Below are 15,016 nucleotides of genomic sequence, written 5' to 3'. Positions count from 1 at the left end.
GTATATGTGAGTCCTGGTGTGGTGCCGTGGGCTAATGCGCTGGACTGCAAAACTGGTTTGAATTCCAAGGTCGGCAGTTCAAACTCACCATCTGCTCCTTGGAAACCCTAGGCAGGGTCACTGTGGGTTGGGATCGACTTGATGACACTTAACAACGTGTGTATATACTCATATATATATCCACATACATACATACATACATAAATACACACACACATATATTCCTTTGTTTCTAAGAGTAACTTAAAATTAAAAAATATTTTACATAGTATATAGTAATCAGATAAGGATTTGGACATCATGACCTTGAAATTCTATAATTCAATCAAATGTATTAAATAACATTATATTTGTTGTTGTTATGTGCCGTGGAGTCGGTTCTGACTCCTAGTGACCCTGTACAGGGTTTCCGAGGCCATAAATCTTTATGGGAGCAGAAAGCCTCAGCTTTCTCCCGCAGAACAGCTGGTAGTTTTGAACTGCTGACCTTGAGGTTCGCAGCCTGATTCGTAACCACTACGCTACCAGAGCTCCTTAACGTTATATTACTACCTTAAAATTATATAAAATTCCTTTCTCTCAGAGAATGTACTGCTAAAGTTGTGAATTAACTTCTCATCTCTTTCCACCTTTTCTTTCTATTATTTGGTGTGATGTTTGATGTTTGGTGCTCCTGTTTTGATTACTAAGGGTAAATCGACTGGCTGTTGTTTTTTGTTTTGACAATTACCAATGTAAGTGAAGATGTCAGAAGTGGTCAGTGATAGGATGGTGTTGGGTCCAGAAGCCTTCGAGGTGTGACTACATTTCCATTAAGGATGGAAGGGGTTTTATTATTATGAGTGAGGACTCCTGGTGTGGCACTACAGGAGTAGCACAGGACTGTGAGCCACAAGGTTGGTAGTTCAAACTCACCAGTTGCTCCTCAGAAACCCTGTAGAGGGTCATTATGAGCTGGAACCAACTAGACAGCACTTACCAACAACAATTATGAGCGATACTATGCTAAAAGTATAAAATATTTTTTCTCAGTTAATTCGTTCTTATTTTTTTTTTTAAAAGTTATTTTTACTTATGGCCTATAAAGTTAGTATAATCATCGCAGTTTTTGACAGGAGAAAATAGAGACTCAGAGAGCTACTTGCCTTGACCACAACTGATAGTTAAGTGCCAGAAACAAAATATGAACTTTTCTTTGACTGAGTCCAAAGTCTGTACTTTTTCTACTCTTTTATGATGCATAATTTGGTTTATTGGATGCCAACTAGGTTGAGTCAAATATATTTTATTCTGATTCTGATGAGGAACTGTTTTCTAAAATTATCAGCAGTTGATTGGTTAATGGCTGAGCACAGCTCATGGTTTCCAAGGTTTGTAAAACTGAAGAAATGGACAAAATCAAGAAAGATAAAACTAGTTATTTTAAGGATTTTAAACAAAGGCTTGATCAACACTTACCTCCTGGGGTAGTTCTAATTTTGTTGCTCTTGCCTCATCTCTTTCAATTGAAGACTTACCCTACTCTAACCCTTTCTGCTGGTGGGCATCCTGTTCACAAGTTAGCAGATACCAGATGTGAGAAACTTACAAAACAGTGTGTGTTTGATTCTTCTTATGAGTAATATTGTCAGGCTCTTAGCTGGAGGGCTCAGATCTGAAAGCTTGCCTTCAAATTCACTGACAAAATAGCATGATTTACGTGGTGAGCAGGGGATGAGAGTAGGAGTGGTCTACAATGAGAACTAATTTGTTCTTTAAGTTTATCTAATGGTTTGCAAGGCTAGAAATACCTGCTGGCAAAATGTGATGAGTTCTCCTAGGAAACGGACTTCACCAGATAATTCCTTTGAGGCTGTTTTCAGAAAACAGACAAGTGGCATGAATCTTTTTACAAAGGGAATCACCTCTGTGTATGTGCCTGGGTCAAAGACTTGAGAGGCATTCTTGTCATGATACAATTTGGACATTTGTTCAGGGGCGAGTGCTCATGCTGAGTGATTTCCAAAGCTGTTTGAGGGCATTTATCTGGCTTTTAAACTCTAGGTACTCTTTCCCACGGTGTGAAGGTTAAGAGAAGAGAAGCTTGCCTCTCCTCCCTGTCTCCCAGGATGAGAATTCAGGGGGAAAGGTCATCTATTCATAACATACAAAAGAAAACGTATTCATCAGTTGTCAAGCCAAAGAGCTTCAGTGTTTGCAAGTTGGGGGAATTGGTGGGAGTTATCAGCCATACCATTGACATCACCCCAACCTGGAGCACATGGAACAGTGATGGGCAAGTCTTGTCCTACTTTTGGTGGAAAGGGGCTCCATTCTGCAGGACTTCTTTTGATAAACTCCTTCCAATTCCAGGAAAAACACAAGACTCCAACGCCTTCATCCCTCTCACTTTATATGAGAGAGATTTCCACAAGAGGAGAAAGCAGAAGGCAGAGCAGCTGTAGTGGATTAACAATTACCTCTCCAGTTTCTTATCTTGCTGAAGAATGTTTCCCGTTTGAGCATTTTCCTTCTTTGCCTCTGCACTGTTGAGGCACCCACTATCTAAATACCCTTTCAAACTTAAATTAAAGAGCTGCGATAGGGTGTAGGGGAGAAGAGAACATTACATTTTAATGTTTTATTCCATTTATGTTGCTAGCAATTAAACCCCTCTTTGGTCCCCACCTTAATTATAATGGCAAGGGCCATCCAACAGGGAATTCATTTCCAGCATGGTCAGTAAGGACATCAGTTCCCCTTGCTCCCTTCACTGACCACAACCCCAGGCATCAGTGACTCCTTGTATGAGCACACCCATTCCCACCTTTGACTTCCACAGATTCAGTGCACCTGTCAGTCATGTTGTACATCTGACCTGGGATACCGGAACCAATCTAGCTATGCCTCTGCTCTGGGTGCAAGGCTGTTATAAAACCCAGAGGCTACATGGGGTCTTCCTGCTCTTCCCATATCTGTCCACTCCTTGCAAGTTGGCCACATAACTTGCATCTGACCTCGTGGAAGAGTTGAAATATGGCTTTACTTTGGAACAGCTGTGGCTTGCTCATGGAAGCAGAGGTGCTGAAGTCACAGTCTAGATTGTGGATAAGGCCAACATTTCTTGTTAATGAGCTTTGCAGATTGATCCCAGGAGGGAAAGGTAGGTTGGGGCAATACAAATGAATGATTTTTTTTTTTTTTTAAATAGGCTGCAAGGAAATGAAAAAAAAAATTGTTTTTGATTTGGGGTTCTGATGTTCTGTTTCCTGGGGATAGTATTGCTGGTAGTTTTGGGTTAGGATTCCTCAGTCTACAGCTGGATGGTTTTTTATCTGAGGAGACTAGGTCAGAACATAGGCATCTGTATAGGAGCTGGATTGCAAGCCAGCATTGCTAATTTAAATTGAGTCTACCAAAGAAAGCCTATCTTTCATAATTGTGGATTGTCCTGGTGAATTATCACCTTCAATTTAGGGTCTACTGTATAATGGCAGGACAGCAGGGCTGGTAGTCACATTTGGGATTGGCACAGAAACAGAAAAGTGTTTTGTATTTAGCAATCACTCGGTATTGATCTAATGTCTGAAAGAAAGCTATTTTGTGGTAAACTTCGTTCCATAGCATGCAGTCCCAAGAACAGTTAATGATGTATCCTTTCCAAAACTTCTCCTTCCCAAAATTCTGCTTGGCCATTGAGTGCCATTTAATCAGTGTATGCTGTTATAATAATGATAGGCAGCTTGGAAGGAAGGTGTTTAGGATCCTACTTGCTCCTTAAACGCGAGTCAAATTCCTACAGTTTTTAAAGATAGTGTGTAGATACTGATTTTTCTCATGTCCTGTGTAGCTGGAGTAACCAAAATAGTGGAACCCCTTTAGGGAAGCAAAGCAACCACAACTCAAGAAAATCCATATTCTACACAAGTCTTCAAATGGTAGTTAAGATTTGAAAGAGTGAGTAATGATACAGTTAAGACAACATGCTGCTTGGAAAAGGCAACTGATCTGGTCAGTCTGATAGAGGGTGAGATATATCATTAGTCCTTGTATGAGGCCACGGCCCATGTCAATATCAGGTAAGAAATCCCAGATTGATGGGACTTGGTGGTGTAGCTTTTGAGAGCTCTTTCATTACAGTGATTACCAAATGGTGTAATAGAGTTAGAACTAAAAAACGTTCCATTTCTCTGAGTGATGAGTCTTTCATGTGAAAGGCTAGCATTCAATATGTGGCCCTGCTCTTCATCCTCTAGTTCCTTCCACCCAGATCTGGGTAGGAGATTGGGGTTTCTAGTTCTTCCCTAGATTATTCTGCTGTTGTGTGTATGAGATATTAGACAAACTGGGAAACTGCCTGAGCAACCTAAAGTCATGGAGGCGGCCAGGGCAAGTGATTGTCGGAATGATGAGCAGCAGATATCAGCTTGAGTGGAGTACTAGCCAGGGCTGGCCCATGGCTCCAATCTCACTGAGGTTCCTTTTCCCCCTGCCAGTGGACATGACAGTCTAGGATAAAGTGACTGGGAGACTGTAAGGGCAAATGGGACATAAGGCAGAAGCCTATTCTGAGCTTGTCAGCTGGTTCATATTTCCTCATGGGACAAGAGCTTTCTCTTGTTAGGTGGAAAGGCAATGGGATCTACAACAATTTTATGGATCAGTTTTCATTTTTCCAGATGCCAGGAGAGGAGCCATAATTACCTTGCATAAGTTTCGATAACATCCCTTGGGCAAGAGGGAGGGCTAACTCACAACAGACAAGCTCTGCATTTGCTCCACACATTGTCTCCTTTATCTGCAAAATGGGGGTGTTGAGTGATGCCACAGGCAGCTGGAAGGGCTCATTTATTTGACCTAATTATTCCCTATGTAGACCTGACTCATCACAACGGGCTCTTCTTCAAAGGAAATGAAAGCCAGATTGTCTCCTTGGCAGCAATGGAAAACACACGCTATCCACGGAATGGCTGTTAGATTAAAAAAAGGTGCAACTTGCTTTTGGGGCCAGGCGATATTTAACGATGTTACCAAGAATAGAGGCCTGGAAAGAGAGTAGAGTCAACTTCTGACATTCTAGCTTTCTAAAAATGTTCTCCATAATATTAACTTGCCCTTGCATTGCCATGAACAAATGTAAGCACATACTCAGAACGCAATGAAAAATGGAAAATTTGGGAGTTATTTATTAATAATTGACTAGAATGAATTATGAGTGAAATGGAGGACTTTTCACATTATTTTCGCATTACTACTTAGTCATTTTGAATGTTCTATTATAATAGTTGACATTGTCTCTTTTTAAGGGATGGAGAAGTGGAAAAAGAGATTTATGATGACTCTTGTATTATTTTTAGTTGTGTAGAATCTGTTTTGACTCATGGGCAAAGTAAAATTGCTCCATAGAGTTCTCAAGGCTGTGACCTCTTGGGATAGATCACCATGCTTATCTTCTGAGGTGCCTTTGAGCTAGTAGTTGAGCGCTCAACCATTTGCACAGCCAAGATTCCTCTCTACTGTTATCGTTAAGCAAATCAAGCACAGAAATGGGACCATCATGGCAAGCTCTGTGTGCAGAACTTAGTATGAACTGCATTAATTCAACAATGCATTTCTAAATGTTGAAGCTTCATCTTAAAACAATTGAAAATTGTCCCTATTGAAACATGGATGTACTGAAACCAATCATTTAATTTTTCCTGAACCCACTTTCCTGTTTTACACTTCTGTTTGAGAATATAGGAAGGATGTATATATTTGCCCATGGATCAGTATGGTCAAATCTGGCACTTTGCCCTTTGTTCAACAATTCTGTAGAGAGCTACATCGACGACTGGTTAACAATGTTGTTCCAGTCAGTCTTTTGTTACTAGCCCCCTTCAAGAATATGGTGTGAGGAGGAGAGAGATGCCCACAGATTATTTGTAAAGAAGATCTGTTGTTCAAGAAAACCCTTTGACACTGTAGCACCTCATACACACAGTTGCACTTGGCATTCTGACACATGTACACGGTGTTTTCATCTCTTCTCTGGGTTTGGGGCCAAAGCCTGAGGTTCCTTTTGACACAGCTCTGAAAAAACTCTGGCTTTGTGCTCCACTGCACTCTGCAATAACATACCAGCCCTGTGGTGTGGCCAATGTTTACTTAATTTGTGGAAGACTTTTTAATATCAAAAGGAAAACATTTCTTGTGCATTCCACATAGGTAAGATGTGGTTTGCTGTTTTACAGGGTTGAGGATGGGGCAGGGGGGATTTGGGGAGAGTGGTAGGGAGGGAAAGAAGAAAAGAAAAACAATCCAGTTTTCTTAGGGTTGGGGATGGGTAGGCAAGAAAGAAAATCAAGCAATGGGGGAAGAAGAAAGATTAAAGACACTGTGAACAGAGGCAGAACCATATGACCATATACTTGCTTTACATAGAGTTCCAAACATAGATGATTAATGGTGAGAAGCCTTTTAATGCTTATCAGAATGTCATTTAATGTAATTTCTTTTCTTTATTTTTAAAATTTATAAAACCTTTCTATTGTGAACTGTATGAAGGCTTACAGAACAGATCATCAATTTAACATTCAACAAATTATATACTTTGCTTCATACAATGATTGCAATCCCCTCCATGCACCATCAGTTAACAGTATTTACCTCTATTTCCGTTAACTCTTGCATTCCTCCCTGTGTCTCCCACTACCTTCCTGTTTCTTTTGCCAGCCTCCCTCTTGTTGTATATTGCCTGCCCTGTCACCCATGTTAACATGTGTATACCCTCTAGCCCATGAATAATTTTCCCTCCCCAACTCTGGTAACTATCATAGAATTTTTTTCCTCTCTTTTAAATCAAGAAAACCTTTTCTTAATTTTTTATAACAGTTGTCTCATACAATACTTATCCTTTTATGATTACCTAATTTCATTCAGTATAATGTCCTCCAGGTTCATCCATGTTGTGAGGCGTTTTGCAGATTCATTGTTTTTTCAACATTGAGGAATATTCCATTGTGTGAATGTTCCAAAATTTGTTTAGCCAGTCGTCTGTTGATAAGCATTTAGACTGCCTCCATCTTTTTTGCTCTTGTGAATAGTGCCATGATGAATATGTATATGTAAGTATTGATTCATGTTATGGCTCTTATTGCTTAAGGAGGTATATCAAGTATCTATTATGTCTTCTGTTGCTGGGTCATACAATATTTCTATTTCCAAATTTTTGAGAAAGTACTATACCATTTTCCACAGTGGTTGCATGATTTTACAGTCCCATCAGCAGTGTTGTTCTTGTTAAGTGCCAACGACCCATAGCAACCCTGTGTAGAGTTTCTGAAGAGCAGCTGGTGAGCTTGAACCACCCACCTTGCAGTTCAAACAACTTTGCAGTCTGGCACATTAACCCACAGCACCACAGCTTCCACCTTTGCCAGCATTTGTGTTTTCTGTTTTTTTGGAACTTTGTTATTAGTGATAGAGTAGGATGACATCTCATTATCATTATTGTTTAAATTTGGAAGACAACTATCTGGCCAACTGATTGGAAGAGATCCATATTTGTGCCCATTCCAAAGAGAGGTGACCCAATGTAATGCAGAAATCATCGGACAATATCTTTGATATCCCTTGCGAGTAAAGTTTTACTAAAGGTAATACAGAAATGCTGCAAGCATATATTGACAGAGAACTTCCAGAGGTTCAAGCAGAATTCAGAAGAGGACATGGAATGAGGGATATCATTGCTGACATCTTATGGATATTGGCCGAAAGCAGAGAATACCAGAAAGATGTTTACCTGTGCTTAATTGATTATGCAAAGGTTTTCGATTGTGTGGATCATGACAAACTATGGGCAACATTGTGAAGTATGAGTATTCCGGAACACTTAATTGTGCTCATGAGGAAACTGAACATGGACCAAGAGGCAGTTGTTCGAACAGAACATGGGAACACTGAATGTTTTATAATTAAGAAAGTTTTGCGACAGGGTTGTATTCTTTCACCATACTTATTCAACCTGTATGCTGAGCAAATAAACCAAGAAGCTGGATTACATGAAAAAAAACGTGGCATCAGGATTAGAGGAAGACTCATTAACAACCGGAGATATGCAGATAATACAATCTTGCTTGCTGAAAATGAAGAGGACTTAAAATAGTTACTGATGAAGATCAAAGAGCACAGCCTTTGTTATGGATTGCATCTCAATGTAAAGAAAACAAAAATCCTCACCACTGGACCAATAAACAATATTCTTATCAATGGAGAAAAGAATGAAGTTGTCATGGACTTCATTCTTTTTGAACCAACTATCAACACTCATGGAAGTAGCAGTCAAGAAATCAAACTACGTATTGCATTAGGCAAATCTGCTGCACAAGGCCTTTTTAGTCCTCAAGCAAAGATATCAGCTTGAGGACTAAGGTGCACCTGACCTAAGCCTTGGTATTTTCAATAGCCTCATATGCATGCGAAAGCTAGACAGTGAGTAAGGAAGACCAGAGAAGAATTGATGATTTTGAGTTGGCGCATCAATTGGATGCTCAGTTGGAGGAGAATATTAAAAGTGCCATGGTCTGCCAAGAGAACAAACAGATATGTGGTTGAAGAAGTGCCGCCAGAGTGCTCCTTGGAGGCCAGGATGGCCAAACTTCATCTCTCATACTTTGGACATATTGTCAGGAGGGAACAGTTATTGGAGAAAGATACACGTTTGGTAAGGTAGAGGGTCAGTGAAAAAGAGGAAGACACCTAGCAAGATGGATTGGCAATATGGCAGCATCAATGACTCAAACATGGCAACAATTGTGAGGTTGGCCTAGGACCGGGCAGTGTTTCATTCTGTTGCGCATAGGGTAGCTATGAGTTGATACCGGCTTGATGGCGCCTAACAAAAACAAGCGGCTAATGATTGTGAGCATTTCTTCATATGTTTGTTGGCCACCTGAATGTACTTCATGAAGTATCTGTTCATGTCTTCTGCCCATTTTTAAGATTATTTGTCTTCTTGTTGAGGCATTGAAGTGTTCCATAAATTTTAGAGAGTTTTCCTTTGTCTGATGCATCATTGCCCAGCATTTTTTTCCCAGTCTGTAGGTTCTCTTTTTGCTCTTAGTGTCTTAGTGATGCACATAGTGTCTAATTTTTAGGACAGTCATCTATTTTGCCTTCTGTTCTGTGTTTTCAGTTATGTTTGATAGTGTATTTATGCTATGTATCAGAGACCCTAAGTTGGTCTCTATTTTTTCATTGATGATCTTTATACTCTAGGCTTTACATTTAGGTCTTCAATCCATGTTGAATTCATTTTTGTGAATGGTGTGAGATATGGGTGTTATTTCATTGTTCTGCAAATGGACTTTCCATTTTGCCAGCAACATTTGTTAAGAGACTTGTTTACCATTTAATGCTTTTGGGCCCTTTGTTGAAAATCAACGGATCATATTGCTGTTGCTGCTGTTGTCAGGTGCCATCGAGTCGGTACTGACTCATAGCAACCCTATGCACAAAACACTGCCTGATTCCGTCTCAACCTCACAGTCGTCATGCTCGAGGCCATCTCTGCTGCCACTGTGCCAATCCATCTCATTGGGGATCTTCCTTTTTTTCTCTGACCCTCCACTTCACCAAACATGGTATACTTCTCCAGGGACTGGTCCCTCCTGATAATATGTCTGAAGTATGAGAGGCGAAGTTAGGCTATCCTGGCTTCAGGGAGCATTCTGGCTGTACTTCCAATACAGATTTGTTTGTTCTTTTGGCAGTCCATGGTACTTTTAATATTCTCCTCCTGCAACATAACTTAAATGCATCAGTTCTTCTATGGTCTTATTCACTGTTCAACTTTCACATACATATGAGGTTATTGAAAATACCACAGCTTGCATCCAGTGCATCCTAGTTCTCAAACTAATATCTTTGCTCTTGAATACTTTAAGGAGGTCTTGTACAGCAGATTTGCCTAATGCTATATGTTGTTTGATTTATTGACTGCCAGTTCAGTGAGTATTAATGGTAGATGGAGCAAAATCTTTTCTTCATTTATCTTGATGTTATTTATTGGTTAAGTTGTGAGGATTTTTATTTTCTTTACACTGAGGTTCAACCCATACCAAATACTGTGGTCTTTGATCTTCATTAGTCAGTATTTTAGGTCCTCTTTGTTTTCAGCAAGCATGGTTGCATCGTTTGCATATTGCAGGTTGTTAATGTCTTCCTCCAATCCTGATACCACTTTCTGCATATAATTCAGCTTCTTGGATTATGTGCTCAGCATACAAATTAAATAAATATGATGAAAGAATACAACCCTAGTGCACACCTTTCCTAATTTTAAACCATTCAACAGTCCCTTGTTTTGTTTGAACAACTGCCTCTTGGTCTATGTACAGGTTCCTCATAAGCACAATTAAGTGTTCCAGAATACTCATTCTCCACAGTGTTATCCATAGCTTGTCACGATCTATACAGTTGATAGCCTTTGAATAGTCAATAAAGCACAGGTAAACATCTTTCTGGTATTCTCTGCTTTCAGCCAAGTTTCATCTGACATCAGCAGTGATATCCCTCATTCCATGTCCTAGTCTGAGTCCGGCTTGAGCCTCTGTCATTGTACTGTTGAAGATGTTTCTGAATTAACTTTAGCAAAATTTTACTTGTACATGACATTAATGATATTGTCTGATGATTTCCACATTCACTTGGGTCATTTTTCTTTGGCATAGGCACAATATGGGTCTCTTCCAAACAAGTGGCCAGGTAGCTGTCTTCCTGATTTCTTGGTATAGATGAGTAAATACCTCTAGTGCTGCATCAGCATGTAGAAATATTTAAGTTTGTCTTCCATCAATTTCTGGAGTCTCATTCTTTGCCAATGCCTTCAGTGTACCTTAGACTTCTTCCTTCAGTATCATTGGTTCTTGATCATATGTTACTTCTTGAAATGGTTGAACAATGACCATATCTTTTTGGTACAATGACTCTGTGTATTCCTTCCATCTTTTTGTTGATGCTTTCAGCATCATTCAGTATTTTGCTCATAGAATCCTTCAATATTTCAAGTCGAGGTTTGAATTTATTTTTTAGTTCCCTCAGCTTGAGAAATGCTGAGAATGTTCTTCCCTTTTGGTTTTCTCACTTCAGGTTTTTGCACATTAGGTTATATTTGTCTTCTCGAGCTGTCCTTTTGAATTTTCTATTCAGTTATTTTTATTTATTTTTATTTATTTTTAACCTTCTTCTATTTGCTTTAGCATGGGTCAGGCACATCCTAGTTCTCTAACATATTTGCTCTTGAATACTTTAAAGAGGTCTTGTGAAGCAGATTTGCCTAATGCAATATGCTGGAGAGCAAATTTCAGAGTGTTCTGATATCCATTTTGGTTGTTTCCTTCTTTCTTGTCTTCTTAATGATCTTTTGCTTTCTTTCTGTAGGATGTTCTTGAAGTCATCACACTACTCTTCTGGTTTTCTGACTGTATATGAATGGATTTACTTCTGGTTTCTGAATTCTGTTCCATTGATGTCTTTCATTGTATCAGTATCAGGCTGTTTTGACTGTGTATGTATAGTAGTTTTTGAGATTGGGAAGTGAGAGGCCTCCTACTTGTTTTTCATTTTAGTAATGGTTGGCATACCTTTTCCTATAAAGTTAATGATTAGTTTTTCCATGTCTTTAAAGAATGATGATAGAATTTGGATTGGGATTGCATTATATCTATAGGTTGCTTTGGGTAGTGTTGACATTTTCACAGTGCTAAATGTTTCTACCCACGAGCATGGTTTATTCCTCCATTTCTTTAGGTCTCTTTTGATTTTGTAGCATTTTATAGTTTTCTTTATCTTTTGTTTCTTTGGTTGGATTTATTCCCAAGTATTTAATCTTTTGGGTGGCTATTGCAAATAGTGTTGCTTTCCTGATTTCCTTTTTAGAGGCCTCTTGATTAATTTAAAGGAATACAATTGATTTTTGTATGTTGATCTGGTACCCTGGCTCTTTGTCAAATATAGCAATGAGCTTCAATAATTTTCTTGCTGAGTCTTTGGGATTTTCTAAGTATAGGATTATATCATGTGCCAACAGAGAGAGTTTTACTTCTTTGCCTTTTATTTTTTCCTCCTAATTTGTTGTTGTTAAGTGCCATCTAGTCAGTTCTGACTCATAGCAGCTCTGTATAGGGTTTCTGAGGAGCAGTTGTTGAACTTAAACCACCAACCTTGTGGTTCAAATTGACCTTGCAATCCAGCACATTAACCCACAGCACAACAGGACTCCAATTTGGATGTCTATACTTTTCCTTTCTTGCCTTATAGCTCTGGCTAAGACTTCCAACACAATATTGAATAGGAGTGGTGATAAAGGGATTCCTTGTCTGGTTTGGTTCTTATGGGGACTGGCTTCAATTTCTCACCATTGAGAGTGATGTCGGCTGTTGGTTTTGTTGTTGTCAGGTGCTGTTGAGTCATTTTTAACTCATAGCAACCCTCTACACAACAGAATGAAACACTGCGTGGCCCTGCACCATCCTCACAATTGTTTTTATGCTTGAACCATTATATATATGCCCTTAATTATGCTAAGGAATTTATCTTCTATTCCTATTTTGTTGAATGTTTTCATCAGGAATGAGTATTGGATTTTGTCAAATGCAATTTCTGCATCAATTGATGATTGTGTGATTTTTTTTCTCCTTTATTTTATTTGCATTTGGGTTATGTTGATTGTTCTTTTAATAATATTAAATCATCCCTGCATACCTTGTATGAATCCCACTTGTTCATGACGTATTATTATTATTTTTATATATATATTGTTGGATTATATTGATTATAATTTTGTTAACAATTTTTGCATCTATGTTCATGAGGCATATTGGGTTATAGTTTTCTTTTTTTAGTAATGTTTATGCCTGGTTTTGGTATCAAAAGCGCTTAGAAAAACAAAGGAGAGGGAAGAAAGCAGGATCTGGGCTGAAAAGAGAAATAGAATATAGTAAAGAAAGATCAAAAGAAAAAAAAAAAACAGAGAAGATGGTAGAAATGAGAAACAGAAGAAAAGAAGGAAAATCAAAAGCAGAGATTTTTGTTGTTGTTGTTAAGTGCAGTTGAGTCATTTTGGACTCATAGTGACCCTGTATAGGGTTTCTGAGGAGTGGTTGGTGAGCTTGAACCTCTGACCTTGAAGTTCAAAGAGACCTTGCAGTCCAGCACAATAACCCACAGCACTACACCAGGACTGCAAAAACAAGGATAGAAGGGATAAAATTAAAGGGAATGGAAAGAGAAGAAGAAAGAATAAACAAACAAAAACAATGAAACAATGAAGAAAAAGACTAAAGCCCAAAACAGCAGTGCAGCTGTTGGGCCTGGAGTAGAGAACACTCTACGAGCTCCTACCAGCCAAGGAACTCATGAGGTACACGGGGGAGGGATGTGGCAGTGGAGTTCCTGGCCCTAGATAGAGTTGTTGCAGACCTAGGTGTTATCTATGTTCAGGGCATTCATTCTGGAGTAGTTTGTGAAAGTTGTTGATGGAGCTGATTTCAGTGTCTTTTAGGACCACAAGGCAGATGGGGGTAGTGTGGCTGGTTATAAGGGTTTCTGCTAGACTTATGCTGGTCTAGTGGCTGTGTGAATCTGTAGATCTGGAGCTGAGCCTGCCGGAATCCAGGCATTAAAGAGGTGCAGCTGGCCCCCGCCTCACACTGGCATGGGTCCCAACTACATGGCTTCATACTCCCAGAAAGTAGGGTCTGGGCTGGGAGTAGATGAAGATGGGAGATGGCCATACCTCTGGTTATCTAGGGAGTAGGGGACAAAGAAAGAGTCCTACATTTCCCATTGCCTGTGTGAATCTGGTCTGCCAGACCACTTTGTGTTGCTCACAAAAGTTCAAGATGGTTGAGCCACATCTGCCTACCATTCACCAGTCAGTCACCCTCTTTAGCTGTCCTTGCTCAGCTTCTACTCCCAGAAAGCACTCAGTCCACTTCTCTCACCTTCCTCTGAAGTTTAGGCTTCCAGCATTTTCATCTGAGTCTGTTTTACTTGGTCTCTTGTAACTTTGTTATACTGGGTCCCTGTAGAGGATCTGCCTAGTCTGTCATCTTCCTGGAAGTGGTAGTTAATATAATTTTGAATGCAATGATGTATGTTGTGCTGTTGTTGTTGTTAGGTGCCATCGAGTTGGTACCAACTCATAGCGACCCTATGTACAACAGAATGAAACACTGCCTGATCCTGGGCCAACCTTACAATTGTTGCCACGCTTGAGCCCATTGATGCTGCCCCTTTGCCAATCCATCTCGCTGGGGGTCTTCCTCTTTTTCTCTGACCCTCCACCTTACCAAACATGATATTTTTTTCCAGCGACTGGTCTTCCCTGACAATATGTCCGAAGTATGAAAGATGAAGTTTGGCCGTTGTGGCATCCAAGGAGCACTCTGGCTGCGCTTCTTCCGACACAGTACTGTTTGTTCTTTTGGCAGCTCATGGCACTTTCAGTATTCCCCTCCAACACCATAACTTAAAAGCATTAATTCGTCTACAGTCTTCCTATTCACTGTCCAGCTTTTGCATGCGTATGAGGTTATTGAAAATACTATGGCTTGGGTCAGGCGCACCTTAGTCCTCAAGCTGACATTTTTGTTCTTCAGCACTTTAAAAAGGTCTTGTGCAGCAGATTTGCCTAATGCAATACATTGTTTGATTTCTTGACTGCTGCTTCCTTGAGTGTTGATAGTTGATCCAAGAAGAATGAAGTCCTTGACAACTTCAATCTTTCTCCAGTGATAAGAATGTTGTTTATTCGTCCAGTGTAAGGATTTTTGTTTTGTTTTTTGTTTTGTTTTGTTTTCTTTAATTGAGATGCAATCCATATCAAAGGCTGTGCTCTTTGATCTTCATCAGTAAATATTTTAAGTCCTCTTCACTTTCAGCAAGTGCTGTTAGGTAATGCCAAATCGGTTTTAATTGTAAATCTTTATGTTGTTGTTGTTGTCAGGTGCCATCCAGTCGGAAGCAACTCATAGCAACCCCATGCACAGCAGAA

The sequence above is a fragment of the Chrysochloris asiatica genome, unplaced genomic scaffold (assembly GCF_000296735.1).
Source record: "Chrysochloris asiatica unplaced genomic scaffold, ChrAsi1.0 scaffold00133, whole genome shotgun sequence".
Taxonomy (NCBI): Eukaryota; Metazoa; Chordata; class Mammalia; order Afrosoricida; family Chrysochloridae; genus Chrysochloris; species Chrysochloris asiatica.
This window is presented reverse-complemented; position numbering follows the sequence as displayed.